The sequence below is a fragment of the Arachis stenosperma genome, chromosome 9 (genome assembly GCF_014773155.1).
Source record: "Arachis stenosperma cultivar V10309 chromosome 9, arast.V10309.gnm1.PFL2, whole genome shotgun sequence".
Lineage (NCBI taxonomy): Eukaryota > Viridiplantae > Streptophyta > Magnoliopsida > Fabales > Fabaceae > Arachis > Arachis stenosperma.
The window spans coordinates 103,030,150-103,046,589 of NC_080385.1; the positions used below are offsets into that span (position 1 = coordinate 103,030,150).

Sequence of the window (16,440 nt, forward strand, 5' to 3'; positions counted from 1 at the left end):
TTGATTGGTTGTGGTCATAGAATTGTCCTGGCGGAAACTTCCTTGTTCTTGATGTTGAGGCTCCCTCATTCTCAGATAAGAATGAGGTCTCCAAGGTGGGAATTTGGCATTCTCTGCAGCAGACAACTCTATGTTTTGATGTGGTTGATGGTGTATCTGTTTGCTTTGGTCTTTGAACGCATTCACCCCTTCAATAATTGCCATTTCTTCTTCTGAGATTGCACTATGTGGTTTCTCCGATGGATGTTTGTTGTTGATTCTCTTGTCAGTGAAGTCTGTAATTCCTTGAGCATTTGTTGTTGCTTTGAGTAGGCCATCAGAGAAGTAGTCCACCGCTTTTCTTGTTTCTGGGGTCAATCCTTCATAGAATGCTCGGAAGCCCACTTTGTCAGTTGCTTTCTTGTATCTTTCCCAAGCCTTGAAGAGTGGTTCTTCGTCCCCTTGTGTGAATAGATGTTCCTCTTCTTTTGACTGGATGATCTGTCTGGATGAGGTGAATTTGGCCAGAAATTTGGTTACCAAATCATCCCAACTAGTGATACTTCCTTGGGGAAAAGTTTCGAACCATTGTGCAGCTTCACCCTTTAATGAGAAAGGGAATAACAAGATCTTGTAAGTGTCTTGATCTGGGCCATCAGTCTTGACTGCATTGCAAGTTCTCAGGAAAGCAGATATATGCTGTTGAGGATCCTCTGATGGACTTCCATTATAAGAACAATTGTTCTTGATGAGTGTAATGAGGGGTGGCTTCATGTCATGATCTCTTTTGTCTGTAGGGACTTGATTTCCTGTGATATGCAAACAATCAGGATGACCAAACAACAACACGCTTGAGAATTAGATTCAGTTATTTAAGATAATTTGTTAGTGAGTTAATAGAGGCAATTTCTCAAACAGTTAGTGTGTTAGTGAGAGTTAGAATAACAGAAAAGAAAAAGTGCTTAATCTAGACCTCCACTTCACTTAATCATTGTCAATCTATTTCAATCCCCGGCAACGGCGCCAAAAACTTGATGGTGTTTTTGCGGAAAAACGAATTTCCAACACACAAATCCAACCGGCAAGTGTACCGGGTCGCATCAAGTAATAATAACTCACAAGAGTGAGGTCGATCCCACAGGGATTGATGGATCAAGCAATTTTAGTGGGTGATTAGTTTAGCGAATCAAGTTTTGGTTGAGTGATTTGTGTTTAACAGAAAGTAAATTACAGTAAATGTAAAGGGGAGAGGGAAAACTGCAGTAAATTGAAGAACAGAATTGTAAATGTGCAGAATCTTAAAGAGCAAGGAAGTAAATAACTGAAACTTAAAATGCAAGAAACTTAAATTGCAGTAACTTAAATGGCAAGAAAGATAAATGGCTTGAATAATAAAGGGAATTGAGGAATGGGATTGCTAGATCTAAACAAAGAAGAAGTAAATTGCAGCAAGTGATTGAGCAGAAAGTAAATCAGAAGCAAAAGTATTCAAACAGAATTGAAATGAGATGTAGCAGAGGTTCACAGAAGAACCCAAAATGAGTTGTGATCTCAGGATCCCAAGGGCTTAGGTAGCAGAGCCTAAAACCCAATTTCCTTCCCAGATCTAAGTTCACAAAGCAATTGACAGAAAATTTAAGAAGAAGCAATTGAAGAACAGAATTCAAATTCAATTATGCAGAAAAGGATTTAAAGAGACTTTAGATGGGAATTGAGACAGAATTTCCTCAATTTCACACACCCAAAACTCAGAAACAAAAGAGTAGAATTGCCCAAGGGAAATGAGGAAGAAGATCTGCCAATTCTCCCTTGATCCTCTTAGATCTCGGTCAATTCTCTCAAGAAAGCTCAAAGAAAATGAAAAGTTCAAAGTGAAGGTAAAAACCAAAAGTCAAAATTCAAAAGTAAGCATAAAGATTCCAGAAAAAGGTCCTAATTACATCAAACTAAGTCCTATTTATACACTTTCTATTCTTGGATAATGGGATTTGGATGGGCTTTTGGATTGGTGAAGAAATGAATTCAAATGAATTTTTAATTTGAATTTTGGCCCAAAAACCACTCCCAGGAGGCTGCCCTGCCCTTGTGGAGGGCAGGGCAGAAAATTGATGCTTGGTGCTTGGAGTTGGTGCGGCCATGATGCGTCTTGGTGCTGCGTGGTGTGCGTTTGGCACGAGGTTGGTGCGCCAGAAGCTGCCCTGCCCGCGCCAAGGGCAGGGCGAGAAAGGTTGATGCGCCAAGGACGAGCGTGCGTGCGGATGGTGCTGCCAGAAGGAAATTTGGTGCGCCAGGAAGAAATTTGGCGCGCCAGGATGAAATTTGGCGCGCCAGGATGCGCGTTGGTGCGTGGGAGGCTGCCCTGCCCGCGCCAAGGGCAGGGCAGAAACGGTTTGGTGCGCCAGAGATGAGACGCGCGCGCCAGATGCTTGCCAGGATGAGTGTTTGGTGCGCCAGGAAGCAAATTTGGTGCGCCAAGATTTTGAAATTGATGCGCCTAGTTCAATTGCTGCCCTGCCCGCGCCAAGGGCAGGGCAGGATCCTTCCTTCACGTCGTGGGTTCGATCCTGGTGGCTTGCAAACACGCTACTTTTTCTTTTGATTTCTTGGCACGCTAGTTGGTCTCAAAGCTTGGCTTCCTCATGGTTCTTTGTTCGAACCTGGTGGCTTGCATGGGAGCTATTTTTCCTTGGATTTCTTTCCTTTGAGAGCCCGATCCTGCTCTCCACAAGGGCAGGGCAGAGTTTGCTTCTCTTGGCTCCAAGGCACTATTTTGTGCTCTGCCCTTAGAGTGGGCAGGGCAGGGTTGCCTTTGCTTGCTTGGTCACTTAATGCTGCCCTCCTAGATGGCAGTCTGCCCTTGTGGAGGGCAAGGTTGCTTCCCCTCTTAGTTGCGGCACGCTTCTCTCCTCTTTGGCCATACTTTCCTTTTCTTGTGTCACGCTTCTTAGGCCACGCTTTTCATTTTCTTTTCTTTTCTTCACCTATAATAAACCAAACAACCACTCAAAGTATCACTAATTTCAAGAGGCTTATAAATCAATTAAAATGCAATTAAAATTAGCTTAAACCTCATGATTTAACATTAATTTCATAGTGGTTGCTTGATTTAGAGAAGTTGTGCATTTTCACTCCAAATCACTTACTTAGGATGCAAGAAAGTGCATAAATGCTAACAAAACAAGTGAAATTAGCTTGAAAAATGGGTATATGATGACTTGTCATCACCCTCCTAGCACTCTCCCAAGTAATACAGAAGAAAATCCAAAAGGAGAGTGCAAAGCCATAGACATGGCCGAATATGGAGAGGAAAGAGAGGAGGAGGACGCCACTGAGGAAGACCTCAGTGGGCGTGTACCAATCTCCTCTGAGTTCCTCAATGAGGAACAATGGGAATCTGAGGCTCAAAATGAGACCATAGAGATTCCATTGGACTTACTTCTGCCATTCATGAGCTCTGATGAGTATTCTTCCTCTGAAGAGGATGAGTATGTCACTGAAGAGCAAGTTGCTAAATACCTTGGAGCAATCATGAAGCTAAATGACAAGTTATTTGGAAATGAGACTTGGGAGGATGAACCACCTTTGCTCACCAAAGAATTGGATGACTTGTCTAGGCAGAAACTGCCTCAAAAGAGGCAGGATCCTGGGAAGTTTTCTATACCTTGTACCATAGGCACCATGACCTTCAAGAAGGCCTTGTGTGACTTAGGGTCAAGTGTAAACCTCATGCCCCTCTCTGTAATGGAGAAATTAGGGATCTTTGAGGTGCAAGCTGCAAGAATCTCATTAGAGATGGCAGAAAATTCAAGAAAACAAGCTCATGGACTTGTAGAGAATGTTTTGGTGAAGATTGAAGACCATTACATCCCTACTGATTTCATAGTCCTAGAGACTGGGAAGTGCATGGATGAATCCATCATCCTTGGCAGACCCTTCCTAGCCACAGCAAAGGCTGTGATTGATGTTGATAGAGGAGAGTTGATCATTCAAGTGAATGGAGAATCCTAGGTGTTTAAGGCCCAAGGACATCCCTCTATCATCATGGAGAGGAAGCATGAAGAGCTTCTCTCAAAACAGAGCCAAGCAGAGCCCCCACAGTCAAACTCTAAGTTTGGTGTTGGGAGGCCACAACCAAACTCTAAGTTTGGTGTTGAACCCCCACATTCAAACTCTAAGTTTGGTGTTGAGAGGTTCCAACACGGTTCTGAGCATTTCTAAGGCTCCATGAGAGTCCTCTGTCAAGCTAATGACATTAAAGAAGCGCTTGTTGGGAGGCAACCCAATGTTTTATAGTTAACTATTTTCTTTTGTTATTTTATCTTTTTTGTAGGATGATGATCATAAGAAATCACAAAAACAATGAAAAAAGCAAAAACAGAATGAAAAACAGGAAGAAAAACAGCACACCCTGGAGGAGAAGAAGCTGGCGTTCAAACGCCAGTAATACTAGCTGTTGGGCGTTTAACGCCCAGTCTGGCACCATTCTGGGCGTTTAACGCCAGAAAGGGGCACCAGACTGGCGTTAAACGCCAGTAAAGGGCAACAACCTGGCGTTAAACGCCAGGAATGGGCACCAGCCCGGCGTTTAACGCCAGAAATAGCTCAAAACGTGATTTTGAGCAACATTTGGTGCAGGGATGACTTTTCCTTGACACCACAGGATCTGTGGACCCCACAGGACCCCACCATCACTCTCTCTCTTCTTCCCCCATTTACCAATCACCTCAATACCTCTTCTCCAAAAACCCTTCACCTATCAAATCCCATCTTTCTCTTCACCACTCACATCCATCCTTCATAAAACCCCACCAACCTCACCCTTCAAATTCAAACCACTTTCCCTCCCAAACCCACCCATAATGGCCGAACCATTACCCCCCTCTCTCCTATATATACCCTTCTTCAACCCTTCATTTTCACACAACCTAAACACCCCTTCTTTCCCTTCTTGGCCGAACACACCACCTTCCCCCTCTTCCTCATTTCTTCTTCTTCTACTCTCTTCTTTCTTCTTTTGCTCGAGGACGAGCAAACATTTTAAGTTTGGTGTGGTAAAAGCGTTGCTTTTTCGTTTTTCCATAACCATTTATGGCATCCAAGGCCGGAGAAACCTCTAGAAAGAGGAAAGGGAAGGCAAAGGCTTCCACCTCCGAGTCATGGGAGATGGATAGATTCCTCTCAAGGGTGCATCAAGTCCACTTCTATGAAGTTGTGGCCTTGAAGAAGGTGATCCCCGAAGTCCCCTTTTCACTCAAAAATGGTGAATATCCGGAGATCCGCCATGAGATCCGAAGAAGAGGTTGGGAAGTACTTACCAACCCCATTCAACAAGTCGGAATCTTGATGGTTCAAGAGTTCTATGCCAATGCATGGATCACCAAGAACCATGACCAAAGTGTGAACCCGAATCCAAAGAATTATCTCACTATGGTTCGGGGGAAATACTTGGATTTTAGTCCGGAGAGTGTGAGGGTGGCGTTCAACTTGCCTATGATGCAAGGAGATGAGCACCCTTACACTAGAAGGGTCAACTTTGATCAAAGGTTGGACCAAGTCCTCACAATCATATGTGAAGAGGGCGCACAATGGAAGCAAGATTCAAGAGGAAAGCCGGTTCAATTGAGAAGGCATGACCTCAAGCCCGTGGCTAGAGGATGGTTAGAGTTCATACAACGCTCAATCATTCCCACTAGCAACCGGTCCGAAGTTACCATAGACCGGGCCATCATGATCCATAGCATCATGATTGGAGAAGAAATAGAAGTTCATGAGGTTATAGCCCAAGAACTCTACAAGGTGGCGGACAAGACCTCCACTTTGGCAAGGTTAGCCTTTCCTCATCTCATCTGTCACCTCTGTTATTCAGTTGGAGTTGACATAGAAGGAGACACCCCCATTGATGAGGACAAGCCCATCACCAAGAAAAAGATGGAGTACACAAGAGACCCCTCTCATCAAGAAATCCCTGAGATACCTCAAGGGATGCACTTTCCTCCACAAAACTATTGGGAGCAATTAAACACCTCCCTAGGGGAATTGAGTTCCAACATGGGACAACTAAGGGTGGAGCATCAAGAACACTCCCTCATCCTCCATGAAATTAGAGAAGACCAAAGAATCATGAGGGAGGAGCAACAAAGACAAGGAAGAGACATTGAGGAGCTCAAGCACTCCATAGGATCTTCAAGAGCAAGAAAGAGCCGCCATCACTAAGGTGGACCCGTTCCTTGATTTCCTTGTTCTTTATTCTTCTGTTTTTCGATTTTTATGCTTTATGTTTGTCCATGTTTGTGTCTTGTGATCATTAGTGTCTTAGTGTCTATGCCTTAAAGTTATGAATGTCCTATGAATCCATCACCTCTCTTGAGTAAAAACGTGCTTAATTGAAAAGGAAAGAATTGCATAAATTCTGAATTTTATAATAGTTTGATTATTTTGATGTGGTGGCAACACTTTTGTTCTCTGAATGTATGCTTGAACAGTGCATATGTCTTTTGAAATTGTGGTTCATGAATGTTGGCTCTTGAAAGAATGATGAAAAAGGAGACATGTTACTGAGGATCTGAAAAATCATTAAAAATGATTCTTGAAGCAAAAAAAAAAATATATATTTCGAAAAAAAAAAAGAAAAAGAAAGAAATAAAGTTGTGATCCAAGGCAAAAAAGAGTGTGCTTAAGAACCCTGGACACCTCTAGTTGGGGACTTTAGCAAAGCTGAGTCACAATCTGAAAAGGTTCACCCAATTATGTGTCTGTGGCATGTATGTATCCGGTGGTAATACTGGAAGACAGAGTGCTTTGGGCCACAGCCAAGACTCAATAAAGTAGCTGTGTTCAAGAATCATCATACTTAACTAAGAGAATCAATAACACTATCTTGATTCTGAGTTCCTAAAGAAGCCAATCATTCTGAATTACAAGGGATAGAGTGAGATGCCAAAACTATTCAGAGACAAAAAGTTAAAAGCCCCGCTCATCTAATTAATACTGATCTTCATAGATGTTTTTGGAGTTCATTGCATATTCTCTTCTTTTTATCTTATTTGATTTTCAGTTGCTTGGGGACAAGCAACAATTTAAGTTTGGTGTTGTGATGAGCGGATAATTTGTATGCTTTTTGGCATTGTTTTTAGTATATTTTTAGTATGATCTAGTTAGTTCTTAGTATATTTTTATTAGTTTTTAGTTAAAATTCACTTTTCTGGACTTTACTATGAGTTTGTGTGTTTTTCTGTGATTTCAGGTATTTTCTGGCTGAAATTGAGGGACCTGAGCAAAAATCTGATCCAGAGACTCAAAAGGACTGTAGATGCTGTTGGATTCTGACCTCCCTGCATTCGAAGTGGATTTTCTGGAGCTACAGAAGCCCAATTGGTGCGCTCTCAACGGCGTTGGAAAGTAGACATCCTGGGCTTTCTAGCAATATATAATAGTCCATACTTTGCCCAAGATTTGATGGCCCAAACCGGCGTTCAAAGTCACCTCAAGAAATTCCAGCGTTAAACGCCGGAACTGGCACCTGATTGGGAGTTAAACGCCCAAACTGGCACTAAAGCTAGCGTTTAACTCCAAGAGAAGTCTCTACACGAAAATGCTTCATTGCTCAGCCTAAGCACACACCAAGTGGGCCCGGAAGTGGATTTTTATGTCATTTACTCATCTTTGTACACCTTAGGCTACTAGTTTTCTATAAGTAGGACCTTTTACTATTGTATTTTGAATCTAAGACTTTGGTAGCTATCTTTGTTTTATGCTATCTTAGACCTTTGGGAGGCTGGCCATTCGGCCATGCCTAGACCTTGTTCTTATGTATTTTCAACGGTGGAGTTTCTACACACCATAGATTAAGGTGTGGAGCTCTGTTGTACCTCGAGTATTAATGCAATTACTATTGTTCTTCTATTCAATTCCGCTTGTTCTTTGTCCAAGATATCACTTGTTCTTCAACATGATGAAGGTGATGATTGACGCCCATCACCATTCTCACCCATGAACAAGGTGACTGACAACCATTCCTGTTCTACAAGCATCTGAGGCTTAGTGAATATCTCTTGGATTCCTGATTGCACGATGCATGGTTGATCGCCTGACAACCGAGTGCTCGCCTGACAAACGAGCCAACCATTCCGTGAGATCAGAGTCTTCGTGGTATAGGCAAGAACTGATGGCAGCATTCAAGAGAATCCGGAAGGTCTAACCTTGTCTGTGGTATTCTGAGTAGGATTCAATGATTGAATGACTGTGACGTGCTTCAAACCTGTAACCTACTGGGCGTTAGTGACAGACGCAAAAGAGAGATTCTATTCCGGTAGGGGAGGGAACCAAACCGGTGATTGGCAGTACTGTGACAGAGTGCGTGTATTAGCTTTCACTGCGCGGATGGGAGGTAGCTGCTGACAACAGTGAAACCCTACACGAGCTTGCCATGGAAAGGAGTAAGAAGGATTGGATGAAGGCAGTAGGAAAGCAGAGAGACAGAAGGGAAGGCATCTTCATACGCTTGTCTGAAGCTCTTACACCAATGATATACATAAGTATCACTATCTTTATCTTTATATTATTTTCGTTCATCATCATATACAATTGAGTTTGCCTGACTAAGATTTACAAGATGACCATAGCTTGCTTCAATGCTAACAATCTCCGTGGGATCGACCCTTACTCACGTAAGGTATTACTTGGACGACCCAGTGCACTTGCTGGTTAGTTGTGCGAAGTTGTGTAATGCCATGGAATTGAACCACCAAGTTTTTGGAGTTCATGACCAGGGATTATGAGAGTTGTGAAAAGTATTGTTCACAATTTCGCGCACCACCCTGCCATTGGAGCAAACAACTTTGAGCTTAAGCCTCAATTAGTTTCTCTAATGCAACAGAATTGCAAGTTCTATGGACTTCCATTGGAAGATCCTCATCAGTTCTTAGCTGAATTCTTGCAAATCTGTGACACTGTCAAGACTAATGGGGTTGACCCTGAGGTCTACAGACTTATGCTATTCCCTTTTGCTGTAAGAGACAGAGCTAGGACATGGTTGGACTCACAACCTAAAGAAAGCCTGGACTCATGGGAAAAGCTAGTCAATGCCTTCTTGGCAAAGTTCTTTCCACCTCAAAAATTGAGTAAGCTTAGAGTGGAAGTCCAAACCTTCAGACAGAAGGATGGAGAATCCCTCTATGAAGCTTGGGAAAGATACAAACAATTGATCAGAAAATGTCCTTCTGACATGCTTTCTGAATGGAGCATCATAGGTATTTTCTATGATGGTCTCTCTGAACTATCCAAGATGTCTTTGGATAGCTCTGCTGGAGGATCTCTTCATCTGAAGAAGACGCCTACAGAAGCTCAAGAGCTAATTGAAATGGTTGCAAATAACCAATTCATGTACACTTCTGAAAGGAATCCTGTGAACAATGGGACTAATCAGAAGAAAGGAGTTCTTGAGATTGATACTCTGAATGCCATTCTGGCTCAGAACAAGATATTGACTCAGCAAGTCAATTTGATTTCTCAAAGTCTGTCTGCAATGCAAAATGCACCAAGCAGTACTAAGGATGCTTCATCTGAAGAAGAAGCCTATGATCCTGAGAACCCTTCAATGGAAGAGGTGAATTACCTAGGAGAACCCTATGGAAACACCTATAATTTTTCATGGAGAAATCATCCAAATTTCTCATGGAAGGATCAACAGAGACCTCAACAAGGTTTCAACAACAATAATGGTGGAAGAAACAGGTTTAGCAATGGCAAGCCTTTTCCATCTTCTTCTCAGCAACAGACAGAGAGTTCTAAGCAGAACACCTCTGACTTAGCAACCATGGCCTCTGATCTAATCAAAACCACTCAAAGTTTCATGACTGAAACAAGGTCCTCCATTAGGAATTTGGAGGCACAAGTGGGACAGCTGAGCAAGAAAGTTACTGACCTCCCTCCTAGTACTCTCCCAAGCAATACAGAAGAAAATCCAAAAGGAGAGTGCAAGGCCATCAACATGGCCGAATTTGGAGAGGAAGGAGAGGCAGTGAACGCCACTGAGGAAGACCTCAATGGACGTCCACTGGCCTCCACTGAGTTCCCCAATGAGGAACCATGGGAATCTGAGGCTCAAAATGAGACCATAGAGATTCCATTGGACTTACTTCTGCCTTTCATGAGCTCTGATGAGTATTCCTCCTCTGAAGAGGATGAGTATGTCACTGAAGAGCAAGTTGCTAAATTCCTTGGAGCAATCATGAAGCTAAATGACAAGTTAATTGGAAATGAGACTTGGGAGGATGAACCCCCTTTGCTCACCAAAGAATTGGATGACTTGTCTAGGCAGAAATTACCTCAAAAGAGGCAGGACCCTGGGAAGTTCTCCATACCTTGTACCATAGGAACCATGACCTTCAAGAAGGCTCTGTGTGACTTAGGGTCAAGTGTAAACCTCATGCCTCTCTCTGTAATGGAGAAGTTAGGGATCTTTGAGGTGCAAACTGCAAGAATCTCACTAGAGATGGCAGACAATTCAAGAAAACAAGCTTATGGACTTGTAGAGGATGTTTTGGTGAAGATTGAAGACCATTACATCCCTGCTGATTTTATAGTCCTAGAAACTGGGAAGTGCGTGGATGAATCCATCATCCTTGGCAGACCCTTCCTAGCCACAGCAAAGGCTGTGATTGATGTTGATAGAGGTGAACTGATCATTCAAGTGAATGAAGAATCCTTTGTGTTTAAGGCTCAAGGATATCCCTCTGTTACCATGGAGAGGAAGTATGAAGAGCTTCTCTCAAATCAGAGCCAAATAGAGCCCCCACAGTCAAACTCTAAGTTTGGTGTTGGGAGGCCACAACCAAACTCTAAGTTTGGTGTTGAACCCCCACATTCAAACTCTAAGTTTGGTGTTGGGAGGTTCTAACATTGCTCTGAGCATTTGTGAGGCTCCATGAGAGCCCTCTATCAAGCTACTGACATTAAAGAAGCGCTTGTTGGGAGGCAACCCAATGTCATATTTTATCTATTTTCCTTTGTTATTTTATGTTTTCTGTAGGTTGATGATCATGAGAAGTCACAAAATCAATTGAAAAAGCAAAAACAGAATGAAAAACAGGAAGAAAAACAGCACACCCTGGAGGAAGAACCTACTGGCGTTTAAACGCCAGTAAGGCTAGCAGATGGGCGTTTAACGCCCAGTCTGGCACCATTCTGGGCGTTTAACGCCAGAAAGGGGCACCAGACTGGCGTTAAACGCCAGGAAAGGGCAAGAACCTGGCGTTAAATGCCAGAAATGGGCACCAGCCCGGCGTTTAACGCCAGAATTGGCTCAAAACGCATTTTTGCATGCCATTTGGTGCAGGGATGACTTTTCCTTGAAACCTCAGGATCTGTGGACCCCACAGGATCCCCACCAACCCCACCACCCTCTTTCTTCTTCACCCATTCACCAATCACCTCAATACCTCTTCCCCAAAAACCCTTCACCTATCAAATCCTATCTTCTCTTCACCACTCAAATCCATCCTTCATAAAACCCCACCTACCTTACCATTCAAATTCAAATCACTTTCCCTCCCAAACCCACCCATAATGGCCGAACCCTACCCCTCCCTTCACCCCTATATAAACCCATCTTCACTCCTTCATTTTCACACACCCTAAACACTCCTTCTACCCCCTTTTGGCCGAACCACACAACCTCCTCCATCTCCTCCATTTTCTTCTTCTTCTCCTCTATTCTTTCTTCTTTTGCTCGAGGACGAGCAAACCTTTTAAGTTTGGTGTGGTAAAAGTGTTACTTTTCGTTTTTCCATAACCATTTATGGCATCCAAGGCCGGAGAAACCTCTAGAAAGAGGAAAGGGAAGGCAAAAGCTTCCACCTCCGAGTCATGGGAGATGGAGAGATTCATCTCAAGGGTGCATCAAGACCACTTCTATGAAGTTGTGGCCTTGAAGAAGGTGATCCCCGAGGTCCCTTTCAAACTAAAAAAGAGTGAATATTCGGAGATCCGACATGAGATTCGAAGAAGAGGTTGGGAAGTTCTCACCAACCCCATTCAACAAGTCGGAATCTTAATGGTTCAAGAGTTCTATGCCAATGCATGGATCACCAAGAGCCATGATCAAAGTGTGAACCCGAACCCAAAGAATTGGCTTACAATGGTTCGGGGGAAATACTTAGATTTTAGTCCGGAAAATGTGAGGTTGGTATTCAACTTGCCCATGATGCAAGGAGATGAACATCCTTACACAAGAAGGGTCAACTTTGATCAAAGGTTGGACCAAATCCTCACTGACATTTGTGAAGAGGGCGCCCAATGGAAGAGAGATTCAAGAGGAAAGCCGGTTCAACAAAGAAGGCATGACCTCAAGCCCGTGGCTAGAGGATGGTTGGAGTTTATCCAACGCTCAATCATTCCCACTAGCAACCGGTCCGAAGTTACTCTAGACCAGGCCATCATGATTCATAGCATCATGATTGGAGAAGAAGTAGAAGTTTATGAGGTTATAGCCCAAGAACTCTATAAGGTGGCGGACAAGTCCTCTACCTTGGCAAGGTTAGCCTTTCCTCATCTCATTTGTCACCTCTGTTATTCAGTAGGAGTTGACATCGAAGGAAACACCCTCATTGATGAGGACAAGCCCATCACTAAGAAAAGGATGGAGCAAACAAGAGACCCCTCTCATCATGAGATCCCTGAGATGCCTTGGTGGGCGAAATTGTGAACAATACTTTTTCACAACTCAAATAATCCCCGGTAATGAACTCCAAGAACTTGGTGCGCTCAATACCATGGCATTACACAACTTCGCACAACTAACCAGCAAGTGCACTGGGTCGTCCAAGTAATAAACCTTACGTGAGTAAGGGTCGATCCCACGGAGATTGTTAGTATTGAAGCAAGCTATGGTCATCTTGTAAATCTTAGTCAGGCAGACTCAAGTGTATATGATGATGAACGAAAATAACATAAAAGATAAAGATAGTGATACTTATGTATATCATTGGTGTAAGAGCTTCAGACAAGTGTATGAAGATGCCTTCCCTTCCGTCTCTCTGCTTTCCTACTGTCTTCATCCAATCCTTCCTACTCCTTTCCATGGCAAACTTGTGTAGGGTCTCACTGTTGTCAGCAGCTACCTCCCATCCGCGCAGTGAAAGCTAATGCACACACTCTGTCACAGTGCTGCCAGTCACCGGTTTGGTTCCCTCCCCTACCGAAATAGAATAACTCTTTTGCGTCTGTCACTAACGCCCAGTAGGTTACAGGTTTGAAGCACGTCACAGTCATTCAGTCATCGAATCCTACTCAGAATACCACAGACAAGGTTAGACCTTCCGGATTCTCTTGAATACTGCCATCAGTTCTTGCCTATACCACGAAGACTCTGATCTCATGGAATGGCTGGCTCGTTTGTCAGGCGAGCACTCGGTTGTCAGGCGATCAACCATGCATCATGCAATCAGAAATCCAAGAGATATTCACTAAGCCTCAGATGCTTGTAGAACAAGAATGGTTGTCAGTCACCTTGTTCATGGGTGAGAATGGTGATGGGCGTCAATCATCACCTTCATCATGTTGAAGAACAAGTGATATCTTGGTAAAAGAACAAGCGGAATTGAATGGAAGAACAATAGTAATTGCATTAATACTCGATGTACAGCAGAGCTCCACACCCTTAATCTATGGTGTGTAGAAACTCCACCGTTGAAAATACATAAGAACAAGGTCTAGGCATGGCCGAATGGCCAGCCTCCCAAGGTCTAAGATAGCATACAAGATAGCTACCAAAAGTCCTTGATGTCAAAAAGCTCTCTAATACAATAGTAAAAGGTCCTACTTATAGAAAACTTAGTACATAGATGAGTAAATGACATAAAAATCAACTTCCGGGCCCACTTGGTGTGTTTGGGCTGAGCAATGAAGAAATTTCGTGTAGAGACTCTTCTTGGAGTTAAACGCCAGTTTTGGTGCCAGTTTGGGCGTTTAACTCCCATTTGGGTGCCAGTTCCAGCGTTTAACGCTGGGATTCCTTGAGGTGACTTTGAACGCCGGTTTGGGCCATCAAATCTTGGGCAAAGTATGGACTATCATATATTGCTGGAAAGCCCAGGATGTCTACTTTCCAACGCCGTTGAGAGCGCGCCAATTGGGCTTCTGTAGCTCCAGAAAATCCGCTTCGAGTGCAGGGAGGTCAGAATCCAACAGCATCTGCAGTCCTTTTGAGTCTCTGGATCAGATTTTTGCTCAGGTCCCTCAATTTCAGCCAGAAAATACCTGAAATCACAGAAAAACACACAAACTCATAGTAAAGTCCAGAAAAGTGAATTTTAACTAAAAACTAATAAAAATATGCTAAAAAACTAACTAGATCATATCAAAAACATACTAAAAACAATGCCAAAAGTATACAAATCATCCGCTCATCACAACACCAAACTTAAATTGTTGCTTGTCCCCAAGCAACTTGAAAATCAAGTAAGATAAAAAGAAGAGAATATGCAATGAATTTCAAAAACATCTGTGAAGATCAGTATTAATTAGATGAGCGGGGCTTTTGACTTTTTGCCTCTGAACAGTTTTGGCATCTCAATCTATCCTTTGAAATTCAGAATGGTTGGCTTCTTTAGGAACTTAGAATCCAGATAGTGTTAATGATTCTCCTAGTAAAGTATGATGATTCTTGAACATAGCTATTTATTGAGTCTTGGCTGTGGCCCAAAGCACTCTGTCTTCCAGTATTACCACCGGATACATACATGCCACAGACACATAATTGGGTGAACCTTTTCAGATTGTGACTTAGCTTTGCTAAAGTCCCCAATTAGAGGTGTCCAGGGTTCTTAAGCACACTCTTATTTGCTTTGGATCACAACTCTCTCTTTTTTTTTTTTCGTTTTCTTTTTTTTTTTCGGTTTTTTTTTTTTTATAGCAATGCTTTTTCTTGCTTCAAGAATCATTTTATTGATTTTCAGATCCTCAATAACATGTCTCCTTTATCATCATTCTTTCAAGAGCCAACATTCATGAACCACAATTCAAGATACATATGCACTGTTTAAGCATACATTCAGAGAACAAAAATATTGCCACCACATCAAAATAATTAAACTATTATAAAATCCAAAATTCATGCAATTCTTCCTTTTTCAATTAAGCACATTTTTTTTTTCAAGAAAGGTGATGGATTCATAGGACATTCATAACTTTAAGGCATAGACACTAAGACACTAATGATCATAAGACACAAGCATGGATAACATAAGCACAAATTTTCGAAAAACAAAGAAATAAAGAACAAGGAAATCAAGGAATGGGTCCACCTCAGTGATGGCGGCTCTCCTTGCTTTTGAAGGTCCTATGGAGTGCTTGAGCTCCTCAATGTCTCTTCCTTGCCTTTGTTGCTCCTCTCTCATGATTCTTTGTTCTTCTCTAATTTCATGGAGGAGAATGGAGTGTTCTTGGTGCTCCACCCTTAGTTGTCCCATATTGGAACTCAACTCTCCAAGGGAGGTGTTTACTTGCTCCCAATAGTTTTGTGGAGGAAAGTGCATCCTTGAGGTATCTCAGGGATTTCATGATGAGAGGGGTCTCTTGTGTGCTCCATCCTTTTCTTGGTAATGGGCTTGTCTTCATCAATGGTGATGTCTCCCTCTATGTCAACTCCAACTGAATAACAGGTGACAGATGAGATGAGGAAGGCTAACCTTGCCAAAATGGAGGTCTTGTCCGCCACCTTGTAGAGTTCTTGGGCTATAACCTCATGAACTTCTATTTCTTCTCCAATCATGATGCTATGGATCATGATGGCCCGGTCTATGGTAACTTCGGACCGGTTGCTAGTGGGAATGATTGAGCGTTGTATGAACTCTAACCATCCTCTAGCCACTGGCTTGAGGTCATGCCTTCTTAATTGAACCGCTTGCCTCTTGAATCTTGCTTCCATTGTGCGCCCTCTTCACATATGGTTGTGAGGACTTGGTCCAACCTTTGATCAAAGTTGACCCTTCTAGTGTAAGGAGCTCATCTCCTTGCATCATAGGCAAGTTGAACGCCACCCTCACACTTTCCGGACTAAATCCAAGTATTTCCCCCGAACCATGGTAAGATAATTCTTTGGATCCGGGTTCACACTTTGGTCATGGTTCTTGGTGATCCATGCATTGGCATAGAACTCTTGAACCATCAAGATTCCGACTTGTTGAATGGGGTTGGTAAGTACTTCCCAACCTCTTCTTCGATCTCATGGCGATCTCCGGACATTCACCCTTTTTGAGTGAAAAGGAACTTCGGGGATCACCTTCTTTAAGGCCACAACTTCATAGAAGTGGTCTTGATGCACCCTTGAGAGGAATCTATCCATCTCCCTGACTCGGAGGTGGAAGCCTTTGCCTTCCCTTTCCTCTTTTTAGAGGTTTCTCCGGCCTTGGATGCCATAAATGGTTATGAAAAAGCAACGCTTTTACCACACCAAACTTAAAA

The 16,440-nt window shown here is 42.9% G+C and overlaps 1 non-coding gene across 1 annotated transcript; it reads right to left on the minus strand.

Moving 5' to 3' along the window:
• Positions 1 to 9,100: 9,100 nt before the first annotated feature.
• On the minus strand, positions 9,101 to 9,208 carry LOC130953873 (small nucleolar RNA R71). The gene has a single exon (XR_009076033.1). It is a non-coding gene; the product is annotated as a small nucleolar RNA R71 (small nucleolar RNA).
• Positions 9,209 to 16,440: the final 7,232 nt, after the last annotated feature.